This window comes from Aythya ferina (genome assembly GCF_964211825.1).
Source record: "Aythya ferina genome assembly, chromosome: 4".
In the NCBI taxonomy this organism is placed as follows: Eukaryota; Metazoa; Chordata; class Aves; order Anseriformes; family Anatidae; genus Aythya; species Aythya ferina.
In genome coordinates this window covers 74772570-74790603 of record NC_140300.1, presented here as the reverse complement: position 1 = coordinate 74790603, position 18034 = coordinate 74772570, and the positions used below count along the sequence as shown (strand labels likewise).

Genomic DNA, 18034 nt, shown 5'->3' with positions numbered 1-18034 from the left:
AGAAGAAAAACGGAAACAATAGAGCTGTGTTTGTAGTAAAATGGTCATTTGTCCAGACTCTGATTTCTGGTTCATCAATACCTCTTTGTGAGAGGTACTTCCCTGAAATATGCCTTTGTTTCAAATGGAATGCATCCAGGGGCGTATAGTGTAAGGAGTCTCAGTTGAACAGGCTTAAACAAACAATAAGACAGTGCAAGGGCTGAAATTAAAATGTATATATACTTTTTCTGTACCATGTTCTATTCGTTACCTGATTAAAGCACAAACCAAAGCAGTGTCTTGAAGCTTCCAACCAGATGAGTTACAGCTATGTTAATTTTTTTTTAAAGCAAAATGCAACATCTTTCAAAAGGCAATTACCCCACTTTTCATACTGATTGACTAGGTTCTAAATGAAGAAAATACACTGCAGAGCTCTTTCTATTTTTGTTTGGTCACAAGGATGAACACCAGCTTTTTTGTCTTTTCCCAGACCACTGAGCCCAGCAATCCAGGGTTATACTTAGAGGTGGTAACAGAGATGACTTCAGGGCACTTTCAGTGCAATACATCTATTTTCTCAACAGGCCATCTGCTTGCCCAGAGGCTGCAATAGTTTTTCTTCTCTCCATGCCCCAGTATTATTTGTTGGGAGCAATTAAGAACTAGGAATCTTGTATTAATACATTTTTCTTGGTCGTGTCCCTGTTGTGATGGCAGTGTGTTTTAAGGCTTCCTTTCTCTGTCACAGAACCACAGCGTGGCCTAGTCATAGCAGAAGATTTTGATCACAAGGAGACCTGCATCAGTGCTTTTTTCCTGCAGTAAATCTTTTCTCTTCCATTTGCTAAACATAAGGGTCAAGAACATTTCCCCAGATTCCTTGCCAGCCTAGTTCCAATTTGAAAGCCAGCTGGGTGCATCCCACCTCTCTGTTGTGTGCTTTTGCCAAATGCTTGAGTCAAAAGGACCAGTCACCAAGAAGTATAAAAGATGACTGCTATATTATAGTCAGATAGAGATGATGCTCTACCAGTGGAAGCGCCTAGTGCTGCTCTAGAGGTAGATTAGTCTGCAGCGAGGCTAGATGAAGCAGAGCTCTGCCCCCTGTTTGGTGGTGCTGCAGGTGGTGTGTGTTTTTTGTTTGTTTGTTTTGTTTTTCCCATCGGTAAAGTGATTTACATATATTTTTGATACAACAGAGTTCTTCCAAAGCAGTAAACAGCATGCAACGATGCTGTGATTTCCACAGCAAAATGACATGTGTACCAGAAGGCTGGCTTCCAAGGAGCAAGGTGCACACAGTTGAGAAGCAGGGTGCAAAGTAAGGACAAGGATAGCAGACAGGGGAGAGACAGTTTCTGCCACCTGTTGTAAAAGCAGCAAATGCCATAGTATCAAGGGATAGAAATGGCTAAGAACCAGAAAGTGAGGAACTACAGGAATAATAAATCATAGAGAACATAGATGTGAAGGCAGAGAATTAGGAGCATCTGAATACCACGGTGCATGGAGAGTTGACAGAAGTCAGGACAAGTCAAAGAATTTTTGAGGTGACTTGTTCATGGCAAGGTTGGCAATAGTTTCTTTGTTGTATCTATATTGATAGCTTGGTTTCAATAACATGAGCATCTTTAAGTCTGCACAAATAATTGATGTGTTCTGCTCACAGAACAAAACATAAATTCAGCCCAATGAAATGAACAATATTTTTGCTACTGAAATAGTACTAGTGAAAAACGTTGCAGTTACTTTCAACAAAATGAAAGAAATTACAATAAAATTTAGCTGTTCATAAACATTGACAACCACAGGGATGAGCAGATGGTGTCACACCTTGCTCTCTGGCATGGATGAAATCCTTCCTCTCACCAATGGGTCTTTAAAAATCTCTCTCGCTCCCAGGGTAATGCTACCTTTCCTTTGCATCATCACAGTATTAAAGAATACTAGTGTTGTCTTTCAGTCATTTGAAATATCAAGGAAAAGCAATGTTTTCTGATCATCATCAAGTATGGATGTACATAAGTGCAACATCTTAGCAGATAAATCATGAAAGACCTGTCCTGCAATATGTTGGTTTCTGCTTGTGGGAACATTTAGAGAGGAAGATATAAGCTTTGAGCCTCTTTAAAAAGAAAGAGGTTTGAAATCCTGTTTTTTTTGTTGTTGTTGTTGTTGTTTTGTTTTGTTTTTTAAACCAAGGAAAATGGCATATAATTAAAAAGATTATGAATAAAATAAGAGCTTTAAAATAATTGATTCTAGAAATATTTTCAGCCTAATTTCAGTTTTGAACTAACAGATATATTTTGGGGTGAATAAATTCACAATGAAACAAAAAAGTTGCAGTGTTTTAATTATTGTGCTGCATGCAATACATCTAAAACATTGGGAGCCAAAACGTTTCTCAGTTTTATGCTTACATATTACAGCTATTTGTTACAACAAAGGCATAATGTTAAGATGGTAATTTAGACATAGGATTCATTGTTAGCATTAAAAACCTCACTGAGGTCTGCAATAATGCTGTAAAATTATATTGCTGTATAAGCTTCCAAGCACAGATGTGGAGAAAAAAAGGATGAAAGACAGCCATGGCTATCTCATTCTGTTTGAGTGAGGTACAGTACTGGTGAAGTTACTTATCTTTAAAGCATACAGCAATAGAAACATTACTAACAGGCCACTTCATATCTGTTGTGGGATAAAGATCCTGTAAATGTTTTTCTTAAGTTATAAAAGAGGGTGTATCCTCACAACATGAAACCTTGAGCTATCACAAGATCTCAATTCTTGTCTTACCCGTCAAAAGATCTGCTGGAGTTCATTTGCTTCTTTTCTGCCAGAACAGGTGGCACAGAGGCAAAAGGTGCTGGAATAAGTGAGGTCAAGTCAACAGAGCAGTCAGGTAATTGTAAAGACTGTTTCATTATGTGACAAGTAAGGACATGATACTGATAGTGACTCAGGAACTGTGTTGTAATCCATGCTGTACTGCAACTGTAGATAAGAAATAACCCTCAAAAACTTGACTCCAAATTGTAATTAGGTGTGAAATATCATACAAACCTTAAGGCATTTGTGAAACAGTGTGCAAGTGGTATTAGTGTGGCTATTGTATAGAGAATAGCAACTGAATTTTAGACAGGAGTTGCCGAAATGCTTTTCAGTAGCATAGTAAACGTGAAATCAAACTTACCTTACTCTGTCACTTCTGATGTATGTGCGGTTATAGCTTATGTTGACCAAACCGTGCATTTAAGGAGTCCTACAATTAGTGTAATCAGTAAGAAAGCATTGTCATCTGTTTCTTAAGCATCATTGATGAGCTTCTCACAAAGTGAGTGTCCCACATCTACGTAGCTGGAAACATTTACATAGATACCTTCCATACATTGTACGCGAAATGACTGAGTATGGTGCCTAGTACAAGTAGATGTCACCATTTGGGGGGTGCTCTGCATGGTAATAATTGACTCCACTTTTAAATGCGAGTTTTGCTGGGTCACTAAATTCTCTAAGTGCAGGAAATTGGATCTTAAATTACTCTGGCATTCTTGATCATTAATGTTGCTTTCCTTATGGGGAGTCTAAAAAGGGAGTGTTCGTATGAGAACAGACCACTTTTGGACTAGGATCTCTAAGGCTCCTTATCCCAGAGGCAAAAACCTGGAAAACTTCTGGTCCCAGGCTTTGAGTAGAAGTATGAATGAAAATCTTTGTTCAGTTTGCCCCAAGAAGCCAGTTACATCTCCACTCACTGTAGGTTTCAAAATAAATTTTAAAATATTTATATACCATCACAAAATACTTCGTTTAAAGGGAATGGATATTTTTCCAATGCTAAAACTTCTGAACATCCGCAGCAAGTCTTCTCATGTATAGGCCTTAATATTGCAGTCTGATACTGGCTTCTGTTTACTTCAAGGCTGCTGTGTAGTTTCACTAGTTCTGAGCAAACTTTACAACTGCATTAACAGACAAGAAGGTACGTGTGTGTGTATGTATATTCTCTATATATAGGCCAGTCAACCAGTCACACAACCTTTGTTTAGTACAGAGGATTTGTCACTCCTAGTTAAGGGCTGACAGTGGCATCAGAATTGTTTCCCAAGAAGGGCATTAAAGCTCGTCAGTTCTGTTACAGCTGTGATGTAAAAAGTGACCACGAAGGTCTGTGGAAATTGTGGTGACTTTACAGGGTGTATTTATTGTGCATAGAGAGGAACTGTACAATACGGCATATTTTTTTTCCCTCTCACCAGACTTCGGCAACAAAACTCAGCCAGACTGGGTTTGTGTTATTTCTCTTGTGCTTTTGGTAATGGTTGGCCAAGCATGTGTCCTTGGGGAAGCCTCAGAGAATGGTTCTTGATCCTTAATGTATGTTTGCCAGAAAGTACAGCTATCCAGGAAATTTTCTTTGGCTCAGAGTGTAACAAGCAGTTTCTTGGTGCTGTAGGTGATGTGATTTACTCGTCAAGAAAAGATTCCACTCGGCAGAGCCAAGATGACTTTAAGCAGGCAACTTATTTTCAAAGGCATACTTAAATGAGCAAGGAAAGGACCATTTTGGCTAAGAAGGAGGATAGAGTTGATAAGATGAAACAGCCTCTCTTCAACTCTTTTGTGTACGCAATACATAACACCAGCTCCATTTGACTGATAGCACTAGCAACATAGATTACATCCTGCTGTGTGTGGTACCATGGCTGTATATGGCATGATGGGAGACAGAATGAAAATCTGTGGACTGAAATACAGGGAAAACAAAAGCATGGTAAGCAAATAAAATGTTGTGGAAATGCATTATACCCAGAACATTGCTGAAGCAGGAGCAAGTAAAATAATTACATGAATCTTGAGGGGGGTGGGGAAAAGAGCATACAAATTTCTATTCCAAAATAGCAACATCTAGTAGATGAAACATTTAGTAAAATAGTTAAACTAGAAAAATGTCTGTGTAAGGTTGGAAGTTATACCCTTTTTTTTAACAGCTGCATCTAAAGGCCAGAGTTATGTCCTGCTGCAACATCAAAATGATGTTAGAAAATAATTATATGCCAGCTATATGAAACAAGAAACTACAGGTAAGGCTCTGGCTTTTCTGTTGTAGACTAATCCCTTTGAGTTTAGTGGTTGTGTTTACCTCTCAAATTTTGACTAATTTGGGGTCTGCAGCAATACCAATTAGCACTGAAAATCAAGGAACTGTACTACTATACTGCTTGTCATGCACTGCTGCTGTGAAAAAAAAGCTATAACTTAAAAAAGCCATACTCTGTAAAGTACTACTATTATTTGTACTAGCTAACATTTCATACAGTTGCAGATTCTAATAAGGTTAAAGACTAAATAAAAAGCAAATCAATCATTTCAGGTTTAAGAGGCTTGTGATTTATGATCCCCTATTAGGGCATTGCATTAAGAAGTTAATTCTTCTGTGCCATCAAGGCAGAGGTGGAGTAATGAGTGTTGATGTCTTATTTGTGTTTGCAAGTCAGTCCTTTCATTTTGTGCAATTTCTTATTTTGGCTGGGCTGACTTTCATCACTGAGGTTTTTTTCATCACTGAGAGTTTGAAAAACCTGACTGATGCTTGTGCCACAGTGTGGTGGTTGGTGAATAGCCTAATTTCCCAATCACAGTTGTAGTGATGCTTTCTTTTTTTAAAAAAACATTTTGGTGAAATTAGGATGAGAGTTTAACCATGGAATGAAGAAACTGGTAGTGACTTGTTCTTTGTGAGATACTGGGAGGACTTCAGTGAGGCTTAAATAGAGGCTTAACTCTGTCTCTCTCCACAGGGATAAACTTCCTGTCTGTCACGCATACTTTTAAACATCTTCTAAAAGAGAAGGAAAGGGTTATAGATATGTGACCCTGCGTAACAAATCCTGCAGTAACAAGCTCATGTGGAGGGACCCATGCTGAGCATTCAGATTTCCTGTGTGATGTTCGAAGGGCATCAGGCGCTGGGTACTGCACAACTGGTTTTCAAATGACCCTCCAGCCCATCTTGTCTACCAGCCATCCATATAGGGAAACTGCCTTTGAAGCCCACTAAAGATCTGAATAAATATTTCAATTCTTCTTATCACTGGTATATCACTGGTATAAGAACAGATGTTTGGTAAAGACAATTCCCTTCTTAATCTTCATGCTTGACTCACTCTTAGGCAAAAATCACTGGATCATGTCATAGGCTGAAATTTACCTTGCAATCCATGCAGTTTTAATCTATTTACAGTGGCAGGACTGGATTCCCCCCCCCCCCCCCAGCCATGCCTGTCAATGTCAGTGCACTGTTATTTAGATGTATATCTACCTAAAGCATCATCAATTTGAAGAGGCATCGGCTTTCGCCTATATGCGGACCACTGGATTCACGAGTACAATTTGGAAATCATTTGTACGTGTGACTAGGAATGATGAGGGCTTGAAGAGCTGAAGAAAACAAAAACTGACCATTTATAATGTGCATGACTACTTAGGCAAAAGGTTTCTTAATAGCATATACATCATTTCTTTCCAGCAATAGTTTCCTGGAGGATGGGAGGTGAGGTATAGATTATGTGTCAAAGTGAATATACAGATGTCACAAATCACTGTGATGCACCATGATTGTTTAAGTATTCTATAAGGAGATAAAGATTTTTTTCTGAAAAATATTACTATGTATGGTTTCCCTGGAAAGATTAAGAACTCCATGGACACAGAATGTTGGCTGCATTCTGCCTTTTGAGATACACCTTGAAAAGATGGTATAAGTGAACTGTGGACCACAGATGAAGCAATGTGTTTTAAAAGGGATATATTAGAAAAAAGCAGAAGAGGAGAATTTCAGATCAGAACAAGAGTGCACTGCCCTCTTATTGTATAACTTTACATAGTTTGGGTCAGGTCATATTACTATTGGACTTTATTTCATTGCATGCACAAAGTCAAACTCTTTTCTCTGTCAAATCTGTGCTATTCCATTAATAGATGAGCAGGAAGATCTGTAGCAAAGTGAATGTTTGTAAGTACTAAACTCAGCTCAGACGTATGGTAAGGCTTATCATGGGATTAATGTGAATCCTCATTAAGGTACAGCTCGCCTGTTAATAACAATGCGTCTCAAACAGTGTTGTGTGTTGAACACACATGCATAATAAAAACTTACAGAACAAAATATTGGGGGGCATTTAAATCATACTGGAAAATGTGTTATCTTTAACAGCATTTTATATCAAATGAACCATCAGAGGTATAACTGATGACAAAATGTGGTAAGATCAGGGCAAATCAACTCCATCTCCCTACCTATCTACTTTCACTCTCATAAGCCAAAGTTTTTACAGGTCCATCTTAGCCAGGTAGAGAAGTCAGGTTAAAAAACTGCTTCGTCTCACCACAAGTGTATAAAACAGCTGAATGAAAGTGGTTCTGTAAATAGAAGTAAAACAACAGATGAGCACAGCCTTCAAATTACTGGGCTATAAAGGAGTAAATGAACAACAATTTTATTACTGAGATTATTGTAGAATTCAGTCTATAAATTTTTTTACTCTTGCTGACTTTAGAGAAATATGAAAATACATGGCAAGAAATCTATATAACTTCTGTAAGCTGAGATTCATAATAAATTAATGTGGTTATAATGTGAATGAGAATCCCTAGCATTACATATTCCTAGTGTATATCCATTGATATTGTGCTTTGCTATAAATGTTTTTAAAAAGCATTGGACTTGGAAGCTTAATTATTTATTGAATTAGGATGTACTTACTAAAGTCTTTTGAGCTTGAGGCTGCCTGAAGTTTCCACAACAGAAAAGTGATCCTAACAATGAGTAAGTCAAGGTAACTAGAGTAACGTGATAAATCAGGCTAGCTACAGCAGTGACTGTCTTCCTAGCATGCTGCTGTTTGCTTAGTCATTGCAATCTCTTCTAAGAGAAGTCTGTGATCCGTGTCAGGATTTTCCAACTGAAATCCTGTATCATAAGTACATTGTTCATGACACTGGATTAACAGCACTGGCTTTGTGCTGGCTTTTTGGTTCACCTTCCTACAAAAATGTAGTCTGTGAAATAATTTTAGAAACTTCTCTGCAATATGTATTTGAAAGGACACTTCACATTAGAATTGTAGTTAACCATTTTTTTAAAGTTTTACTGCAATGCAATCATAGCATGAGGAAGTCTTAATGAATTTGATAAAGTCATGTAATTTGTGTTGCTTACGCCATGTACTTCTGCATATATTGCCTTTTGTGTATTTAAATGGTCAATAAAATCAACACATTTGTAATTTAAGTTCAAAGGGCTCCTGTGAGTCAGAACTCAGGAGATCTAGTTTCAGTTGCTTCATTTGTCAGGTCTTTGTGACCTCATTCACATTACTCCCACTTTTGTTGCCTCAATGGTATGGCTTGTGAAATTAACATCAAACCAGTTACTTCTTCCCCAAGCTTTATCCACACATCTTTGAGGCCTAAAGGGTAACTAATTCTACATGTTTCTTGTAGCAGGGTTGGGAAGGAATAGCATAGATTTTGCAGCATCATTCATAAAAGCTACTGGGGAGAAAAATGCAAAGGTTTCACATTGAAAATAAAGGTTGTCTTGTCACCTTGATGTTGAATAGCGATTCTTCTCAGTGTGTGACTGCAAGATCCCCAGATAATCAAATCAACGTAACCTTTGTTGAATGGACTTTTTCAACACTGGAAGATAGTTCTAGCTACGCAACCACTTCTTATGCTGTTTATTTATTCGGAATGGCATTTGTTTGTGCAAACCATAAGTTGACCAAAGCTAAAAATCAAGAGTTCTAGGTTTCTTATTTTTAAGGGGAAGAAACATCATGTTATAATATCTTTGACTTAGTTTAACTATGTAGTTAAGGAGTAATTTGTTTTTATTGTAGCATAAAATCTGGGTCAGCAGTGTAGTAAAAGATCTTTTAAGCCAAATCAGAGAATGGTTATACATGTATGCTGTGGTATTAAAAACCCTCTTGGTGCTAGAATGCTTTAAGGAAAATTGGCACTGTTATTCTGCACAGTTCCTCTGCACGGACAAGCCTCTCTGACCTTGTAGTAGCTTTCCCCCATGTGTTAATGATTCAAGAACTGTAACATTGCAGGATCAAATTAGTTATGCTTTAATGCCTTTGGAGGGTACTTTGGTTCTGTACCAGGCTTTCCCAGACCTGCCGCTCTGACATAGCTGTGCTAAATTGATGCATTAGCGTAAGGAGGTGTGACTTAGAAATGTGTTATGTGTAGTTAAAATTTTACTAGGACTAGGGACTTCCAGTTAAATTATCCAAACTTCTCATTAAATGATCAATCTTTTTGGAATCCCTGTGTAAATCAGTAGTTTGTCCAGCTGTATAGTTTGACCTCTTAATCTCTAAAGGGCAGAATCCCAAATTCCTCAGCAGATGATATGCAGCAGGAAACCTGGGACTGTATTCTGGCTCTGGCTGCAAGGACATGCTCCAGCCATGTCCCTGTGAGCATCAGGGCAGGCCTGGGGGGCACACTAGCTCTGTGCATCACCCTGCTCCCTGCTGGATGAAGTTTGAGGAAGGGGAACAGGGAGGCAGTTCTAGAGGACGCTGCTGGGGAGAACAGCACTACAAGTTTTTTTGAGAGCAGTGATCAACCTGCTCCACAGCTTAGATGTATCCAAAGACAGGTAGTATATGTGGAAAACCTGGCTATTGGTATTCTCTACGTGAAATCTTTGAAGTGCTGCTGGGCCCCTTCAAATATCTAGTTCAAAATCTAGATACAGGTTTGACCTTTTCTTAATATATTTTGTATTTTAATCATAGCAAAGTCTTTTCTGATCGGACCTTTGTATATTTACAAAGAGAAATACTTTTTTTTAATGCTTATTGTATGAGCAAATTAAATTGCTCTTGATGAAGAAGGCTGATGTCAGGGCAATGCCACTAAAAACTTTGTTGCTGTTATCTGTGGAGCTCTGGATGCTTTCCCTTTCACAAACTTAGCGTGAATTCTAACACTTTTTCTTCCTGTTAATGTAAACTGCACATGTTGTCTAGGCCTCTTTTAAGAATAATCAGAAGAACCTAATAATCCGGCTTGCTCCCTGTGGAATTTAGAACTGAATTCTAACAAATGGCTCGTTATATATATATTGTTTTTATTTTGATGTGTTGCTGTTTTGATTCATTCTTAGATTAGATTAAAAGCCCTTTGTTGTACCTGTCCCTTGTTTCTGACTTCACTATGTCACTGAACGCAGTGAGCTCCATGTTAGATACCAGGAAGTTACACTTTCAAGGTTTTACAAACATCAGACTCACTGTAATGTCATTCATTAACCAGTCATATGAGCTGTTTTATGGGAAAGCCCACTTTCCATTGCTGTACTACTGCTCCCAAGCAGGACTTTGGGAACCCTTGACTTCACCCTAGCTATGGCTGAATAGAATAAGCATGCGTTGTTTATGCCTGTTAAGGCTATTGAGTAAAGAACACAACTATATTTAGAATCAGAGAATCGTGTTTATGAACATAACCCAAATATTGACATATCATTGAGACCCTAAAGATGTATCTTTAAGATTGGTGAGTAATAATACAATGAAGTAACAAAAATGTATTATATAAATCTTTAATCTCTTGGCAATGTATTTTTATATAACTTATGTACTTGCTGCTGTGATCTATGACAGCATCCAAATAGCACCCCTAATGGCATTATAGGTAACATGCTGTTTTTTAATGCAAGTCACAGGTATGTGCTCTAAGGATTCACTCAACCTTTCCTTTCAAGTCAGAATCTATGCAGATTTCTTACCTTTGAAGAGGTTGCCCTCAACCTTCCCTCTAAAGTTAGTTCAAATTTCTTACTTCTCAAATGCATCTTTTGCAGTTTTGAAAGTATAGTTACTATTTCACTAAAAGGATAATACAGAGAGTTGCAGTGTTTCTGCCAATTTCCTTTTATGTGTGTGTATATATATATGTATATATTATATAAAATCTTGTATTTGGTTATTCCAAATCAATTTTATAGTGATTGCAGTAGTAAGAAATATGGATAAAAACATTCTGTTAAATGTATTAATCGGTAAAGGAAAGCTGAAATTTCATTCATATCCACAGGAAATAATGGGTATTGTTTTGATTAGAAAACCCCCCAAAAGCCCTACTTAGCTAGGCAGTTTGTAGATAATGAAGACTATTGTTCAGTTTTCATTAGTGCAATTGTTTGTATAAAGACTATTGTGGTACTGCTGCCACGGGTGCCTGGTTTTGTGCTCACATTGCTTCTTATGTAGTACATTTCTCTGTTACATGCTACAAATTTGGGAAGCTCCTAGAACTAATTTTGCACTTTCGTTAAGTAAAGTACCCACATTCCCACAGATCCAAAGCTGCAAGTGCTTTTGTCTCTTCTCAGAAAGAAAAGCTTATAGCAATGTCTGCAATATTGTGGCAGTAAAGGCATTTTCTTTTTTCCTTAAATGAGGGGTAATGAGATATCATTCAGCTGATCTAATAAACTTGTTCTTTGGAACATCTGCCAACCAGCAGTCCTGCAGAAGACTTTAAAATGAATGTGAATACAGACAAGATGGTTAAAAGTTTTACAGGTACCCTTAGAAAGTGAGAGGATCAGCAATCAGAATAATGAGATTAAATACTCTAAAGCATTGCAAATTTTTTTTGTTTCTTGGAGCTCCCTAAGGAGTCACTGATATAAGCAAAAGTAAATGATTATTGGTTGGGGGAAGCAATTTAAACCACCAGCTGCTTTCTTTGCGATGGCTTCTTAGCTACACTATAATATTTTGTTTATGAAGAGCCTTTATGACAGGAAAAATTGTGTTCTGATGCTTTCAGTCGTTATTTTATTAAATTGCCTCTCTTGCAGAATACTTAGTATCTGTCTCCTTGGTTTTACTGTAGTGAGTAAACCCACAGAAGAACATTTGCTCCTAGACAGAAATGAAGAGTCAGTTTTAGTAGCAGAGGATGAAAGAGCGAGCTGGTAAATCCTCCTCCAAATTTCCACTTCAGTAGTCATATCGAATCATAAAACAGCCCAGGTTGAAAGAGACCTCCAAAACATTGTCTGGCCTGGCCTTTCATGGAACATGGAGCTTAGACAAATTATCTTAGCACCCTGTCCACTTGCATCTTAAAGCCACCACTAATGGGAACTCCACAATGTCCCTGGGGAGGCTGTTCCAGTGATAGCTCTCACTGTTTAAAAAAAATGTTTCTTAGACCAAGATGAAACCTCTCCCAGCCCAACTAGTTCCTGTTGCCCCTTGTCCTATCAATGTCTCTTGTGAAAAGAGCAGCTCAGCCCACCCTTTAAGGACTGGAAAACTGTGGTGAGGTTCCCCAGATCCTTCTCTTTTTCAGGGTGATCCCTGTGTCATTTTACAGCTTTGTCTCTGGCCTTGCAAAGTGTTTTTCAGTTAACTCTATAGTAGGGGAAAGCAGCTAGGAATGTTTTAATATTATATCTTACATATCTGTGCACATAGAGACAAACAAAAGTCTGTTTCTTGCAATATTTGCAGTCAGAGATTCATGGCTAAATCCAAATGCTCCTTTGTGCTCCAGTGTCACAAGATGAACTTAAGGTGCTACCACTGCCCCCTGTGCTTACCCTTCTCAAAGGCACGGAGTGAGTGTAGTTCCTCTGCTGTGAGAAACTCTCTGAAAGTCCATGGCAATGCAGCAGCAGGGAACAACATATTCTAGCTTTAGCCACCTACAGAGCCTTCAACAGCACTGTTGTGGCTGTCACAAAGGTTTTGTAAACCCAATTCCAGTATTGTCATTTCAAATACTCTAGATGCAACAGAGGAAGATATGAACAATAATGATTATTTGCAAAACAGGGTGACTACATGCTGTTAAAATCATAAAAATATTTGTCAGACGAGTAAAGAACTGGAAACATTCTCTCCTATTTCTCCCCAATAAATTAAATTCTCATTAATGACCAGACCCCTGTTATAAATGGCTTTTTCACAATGGCATTTCACACCCCTTTGTAATTCATGCTCTGTGTACATTTAGGGCAAAGTTTGATAATTTGCCTGTATACTTCTTAAAAAAAGAACAGGCTTGGGATAGTAATTTGGAAAAAAAGTAGTGATTGGGGAATAGGTCTAGATTTTGCAAGGAATCCTCCAAACCATAAAGAAATCTTATTTAAAATGATTAAGTTGTGGTTTAGGATAACGAGAGATTATCACCTTCCTAACCAGCTCAGACAATTTGTTTAAGGGTACTTAGTTTACTATTTTCCTCTGAAATCTGATAGTGACCTTGAATTCTGGTAAAGCTCCTTCTTTTTAGAAAAAATAATTGCTTTGCTACTGCTGTGAAATAGCCAATGTGCTGGGCCTTGCCTTTGAAAAAACTATTGCATTCTCTGCACACTTAGATTTGCCACTGAATTAATCTTACCTACCTCAGCATATCCCATTTCAGAGCCCTTCATTACTGCTGCTGCCGTGCTGGCAAGTGGACCAAGCAGAGAGAGGGCCCAGATGTCTTCTGGCTGTTGTGTTCCTCAGAGCCTGCTGCTAAAGGCCACAAGTAGAGTTTCTGTCCATGGTTTAAGCTATAACTAAGATGAATCCTTGACTCTGAAGATAGGTAGGTAAACAGAGGAGGAAAGATGTTGTAAGGAAAAGTGATCTCTGTTTAACTCAGAAAGGCTTTTAATAATCTTTATAAATGTTACAGCACTTTCAGAGACTGCTTTATTCAGACAAGGTTTTTACCTTTTGAAGTAAGCAAAATAGAACTGTAGTTTCAAAGGTGTAGGCTGTATTTGACTATTCATAATCTCTACTTCCATGGATGTTGCCACCATACAGATGAGTGAGCCCCTAGGGGATGTTCTCTTATCTTTTATGCTTGTTCTTAGCAAATTATTGCATCTATAGCATGTGGCTCTTCAACTTTTCAGATCTAGTTTGGGGAGTTTGAGGATATCACAGTTTGGAAATCAGCTGTAAAGATCAACAAGTAGATATCAATAATGAGCCCTTTATGTTACTTCCACTCACGTTGTTAAGAACTTTGGCATTCCTCTGATGTCAGCAGCCCAGAGCTCTGCTGTGCTTCTGCTGCTTTTTCATTCCTTGCTGCAAAGTAATCAATAGCCTGACCTGGTTGCCTTGCAAATCCTGTCGTGTCATGTTAGCCTCCTCAGATCCATATGTATGCATGTGGACTTGCTCACAGGATTAAGGATTCTGGGTTTGGCCAGAAGTTTTCTCACTCATCCGTGCTCCTTCATCTTAACACCTGACAACCAGATAAGCTGTAGAGCTGTAGCAGAAACAAGCCCTAGAGAGTCTCAAAGGTTTTACAGAAACTGCGAACCCTGGCTGCTAGACTTAGATCAATATAAGCAAAGCCAAATGTTTGCGTTAGTGGGACTACTCCTGTGGAAAGGCGTTTCTTGGTGGAGCTCAGCCTTGTGCAGCAGGGGTGTGCTAAGGCATGGCTGATCAGAACTGAAATGACCTGCTGTATGGCCTAAATTGTGACCAATACGAGTAAGATGTTGTATTCAGGTGGTGGAATTGTCATTCACTTCAGTTTACTTCTTAGCAAGTCAGAGGGGATTACTGAAATACTGACTGCCTTTCATTTCAGTGCAGTTTGGCTGAGAAGTTGAATGTGCTTTTGGTTTGCACTGTTTTGCGCTTACAACTGTAATTGCCAAGTATTTTTTTCTTTCTTTTTTTTTTTTTTTTTTTTTCTTCCATGGCCCTAAAAAATCAAACCAAATCGTATTGATCTGATGAGCAGGACGGCCACATCTAGGAGAACAAGCTGTACTTAAATGTTTGATGCCAGAATGTTCAGGTGGAGGGGTGCGCGACACATTAAAAAAGGAAGAGGCAGGGTTCTGTATGAAATGAAGCTTCCAGAACTAACAGGGCATGCTGCCAACCCGAGGCAAGCTGTGTAGGTCTACCTACATGTCCTTTTGTATTTCCAGATTGTTCACATTGTAGATCTGCTGGAGCAACAGCAGTAAGACTGTAGAGGTGGTTTGAAGTGAGGAAATGAAGAGAATTCTAAAGATGGTTAATCCTAGCAAAACTAGAAGTGTTTCAGCTCACCTAGTTTTCTGCTGGAAGCTTTTTGCTTTTACTGGTTAAGTTTGGGTTATTTATGTTTCCACTTCTGTCAGTGCATAGAAATTAATGAATAGAGACGTATTCCAAGTGAGATATAAGATCACACTTCAAAATGAGTAACTTCCTGTACACTTCATCATCATCATCATCGACTAATCTATCAGTCAAAATCCAAAGTACAACTCATGATTTTGTATAGGACAGCCACATGTCTCTGATCTTATAATAAATAGACTTGTAAACCTTTATTGATCAACATAGAGGTTTCCATGTGTTTATCCAAAATATGAGTGTTTATCATGAAAAATGATATGCTAAAGCATAATTTTCTTTATTTCTACAGTCATATCTGTGTAGTACATCCAGTTTCAATGAACTTGACAGTGTGCAACCTCCATTCAGTTCATGCTGAGTTGACTCAGTTTCAGTTACAAACATTGCTGGTGCAGTAAAAAGGGCAGGCAGCTGTTAGATGCCTTTTAGAACAAGGAGCCTGGTGAAAATAACAGATCTGGTTGATTGTATCAACAGGAGCATTACTGCAGCTCTTCTGGCTCTGTTTACTCCAAGGACTTCAGCACGAGGCTAACTCATGTTACACTGAAATAGCCATTGAATTCTCATGCCAAGTCAAACAGCAGATTTCAGGTTTGAATGCAAAAAATTTTGCTTCAGGAGGACAGTTTACTGTGTATAATTTTCTAAAAAGTTTTAGATCATGTTTTTGTTATGTCATGTTTGTTTAGTAGGTCTGGGGTGGTTAAGGGATGCCCTTTGGAATTTTGACTGTTCCAAAAATGAACCAGCAGTTTAATGAGGGGGGAAGGCAAACAATAAGACAGATTCACAAAGAAACTAAGACTACAGAGAGAGTTCAACGCTGTGACTGAGTGCTTAGGAACAGGTATCTATTACAATTTGAGATTGCCAAGGATGTTAAAATCATTCATGTAGAGCTGGCAGATGGCACAAGACCTAGAAGAGGTCTCTGCTTTCCTGCAGTGAAATCTGGAAGCTGGGCAGGAGTTCTTAAAATAGCTTTAGGTTGTCTAATTGAATTATAGTAATAATATCCATTGGTTTCAATGAGAGATGGATATCCAAATGTTTAGGGGCACAATTCTGGCTGTGTGGATGCGCTTCCAGAGTTTTGTTCCAGCTCTGGAATGCTCTTACAGTATGTTACATTATGCTGATACAAGACAAACCTGTATAAATGATCACAATTTCAGTTTGCATCCATGGGAATAAGCTTGGTCCCTATCTGAGGTATTTATTATTAATTATCTAGGGGAAATAAAGAGAAAATGGGCTTAGGTGGAATATGTCGACCATTGCTTGCAAGATTGCTGTTTGATCCCAGATGGGAATATTAGAAGATGCTGTATTTTCATCCAGTGTGAGGAGCTATTCACCTTAATTTAAGATCCAGAAAGCTTCCTTAATATTGCATAGTTATTGTAAAGACAGCATTAGCCAAGCTAATAGACAACTATAGATGTAGCTGCACTTTTGTTCCAAGCACAACTGATCAGTGTAGGATAGTAAAAAAAATAAAAATAAAAAAAAATACTATGCATACAGAATTCTTAAGTCAAGTCCTACTTGTTTCCAAATGGTCCACGTTTTAAATAATAATAATAAAAAAAAATCATTCTGAAAGTTTAATCATGCATGCACCCTGGAAGTGCTGTCACAGCAGGAAGAGCCTAATTTGAACAGCTCGAGTAGCATGATTGCTCACAGCATTGCAGCAGACTGCAGGTCAGTCCTCTCAAGGTCTCACAAAAGCATTTTGTTTATTTATTTTCTTCCAGGGAATTATGAAGAGTAAGCTAGTTTTTCTATATTGTCTAAGTCAATAGTATCCAGAAAGCTTAGAAAACTGATTTTAAAATGTCTGTTGTCTTAAAGTCCTTTAAAAACTACAAAAATTGTGAACCAGAGTCTTCCAAAGCTCATAATGGGAACATGGGGATATTCTGAAAATAATGAAAGAATACAAAAAATTATTATAAGTACTTACCCTTCTTTCAGCTAAATCACTTCTGACCAGCAGTTTTATCCATCAATTTTATTTCTGCCTAGACCAAGACTCCAGTCTGCTTTCTTTACTAGCCAGCATAACATGTAATATCTGTACATCAGAAATGCTGAAAATAGTGCCACTAGGCTCAAAATAGACAGCAACTGATGAATGAGAGAGGAAAAAAAAAGTTTGCATTAGTTTCTGACAGCTGTAGTTACACTTGTTAATTTCCAGTCAAGTTTTACAATGCATAAAGTCATGTTTGCATGCAGATGAGATGCTTCCTCCATCCCCCATTGCTGAGGAGTGTACACCACCAGCACTTCTAGTGCTTGTAGGGGCTGGCTGTGGAACTGGGGGAGGAAGTCAGTGTAAGAAGCACCAGGAGTAATAAATGATTACTGTTCTTACCTGTTTTAAAACAGATATCAGTGTCCCTTAGGATCCTACATACAGCCATTGGGCTGCCTTCCTGAAATAGGATTTTTTCTGTTTTAAATTATAATTTTTTTGTCTTAGTCCAACACCAGGTACATGAGATAGGTCAACATTGCAGAAATAATGAAATGCAGCTACGTCAGTGATTAATGCATAAATTACTGTATCAGCAGTGATCACAATTATGTAGTATTAAGGATGTGTGAAGTCACAAGGTTGATAATTAAATGGAAATTATTTTCTGTGTAATTAAATGAGCAACATTAATTTTAATAAATAAAATTTGAACCCTAAAATAGTCGGAAGCATTTTTTCCACCACTTTGATTATACAACTTAACAAAGCATTATTATTTTGCTTCTGGAAGATATCTGAATATGTAAATGACAGCAAATTACAGCTTAATTATTTAGCATTAGAAAAGCAATGG

General features: G+C 38.0%; 1 protein-coding gene across 4 annotated transcripts in view; it reads left to right on the top strand.

The window, feature by feature from the left end:
• The window catches only part of LOC311436019 (uncharacterized protein), a 107706-nt gene that overhangs the window by 9593 nt on the left and 80079 nt on the right, over positions 1 to 18034 (top strand). The window contains exon 4 of one of the 4 annotated variants that reach the window (XR_014692541.1): positions 4983 to 5075. The exons of the other annotated variants lie outside the window; for them this stretch is intronic. The gene's annotated coding sequence lies outside the window, so the exon portion shown is untranslated. The remainder of the gene's footprint in view (positions 1 to 4982; positions 5076 to 18034) is intronic. 4 annotated transcript variants of the gene reach the window in all.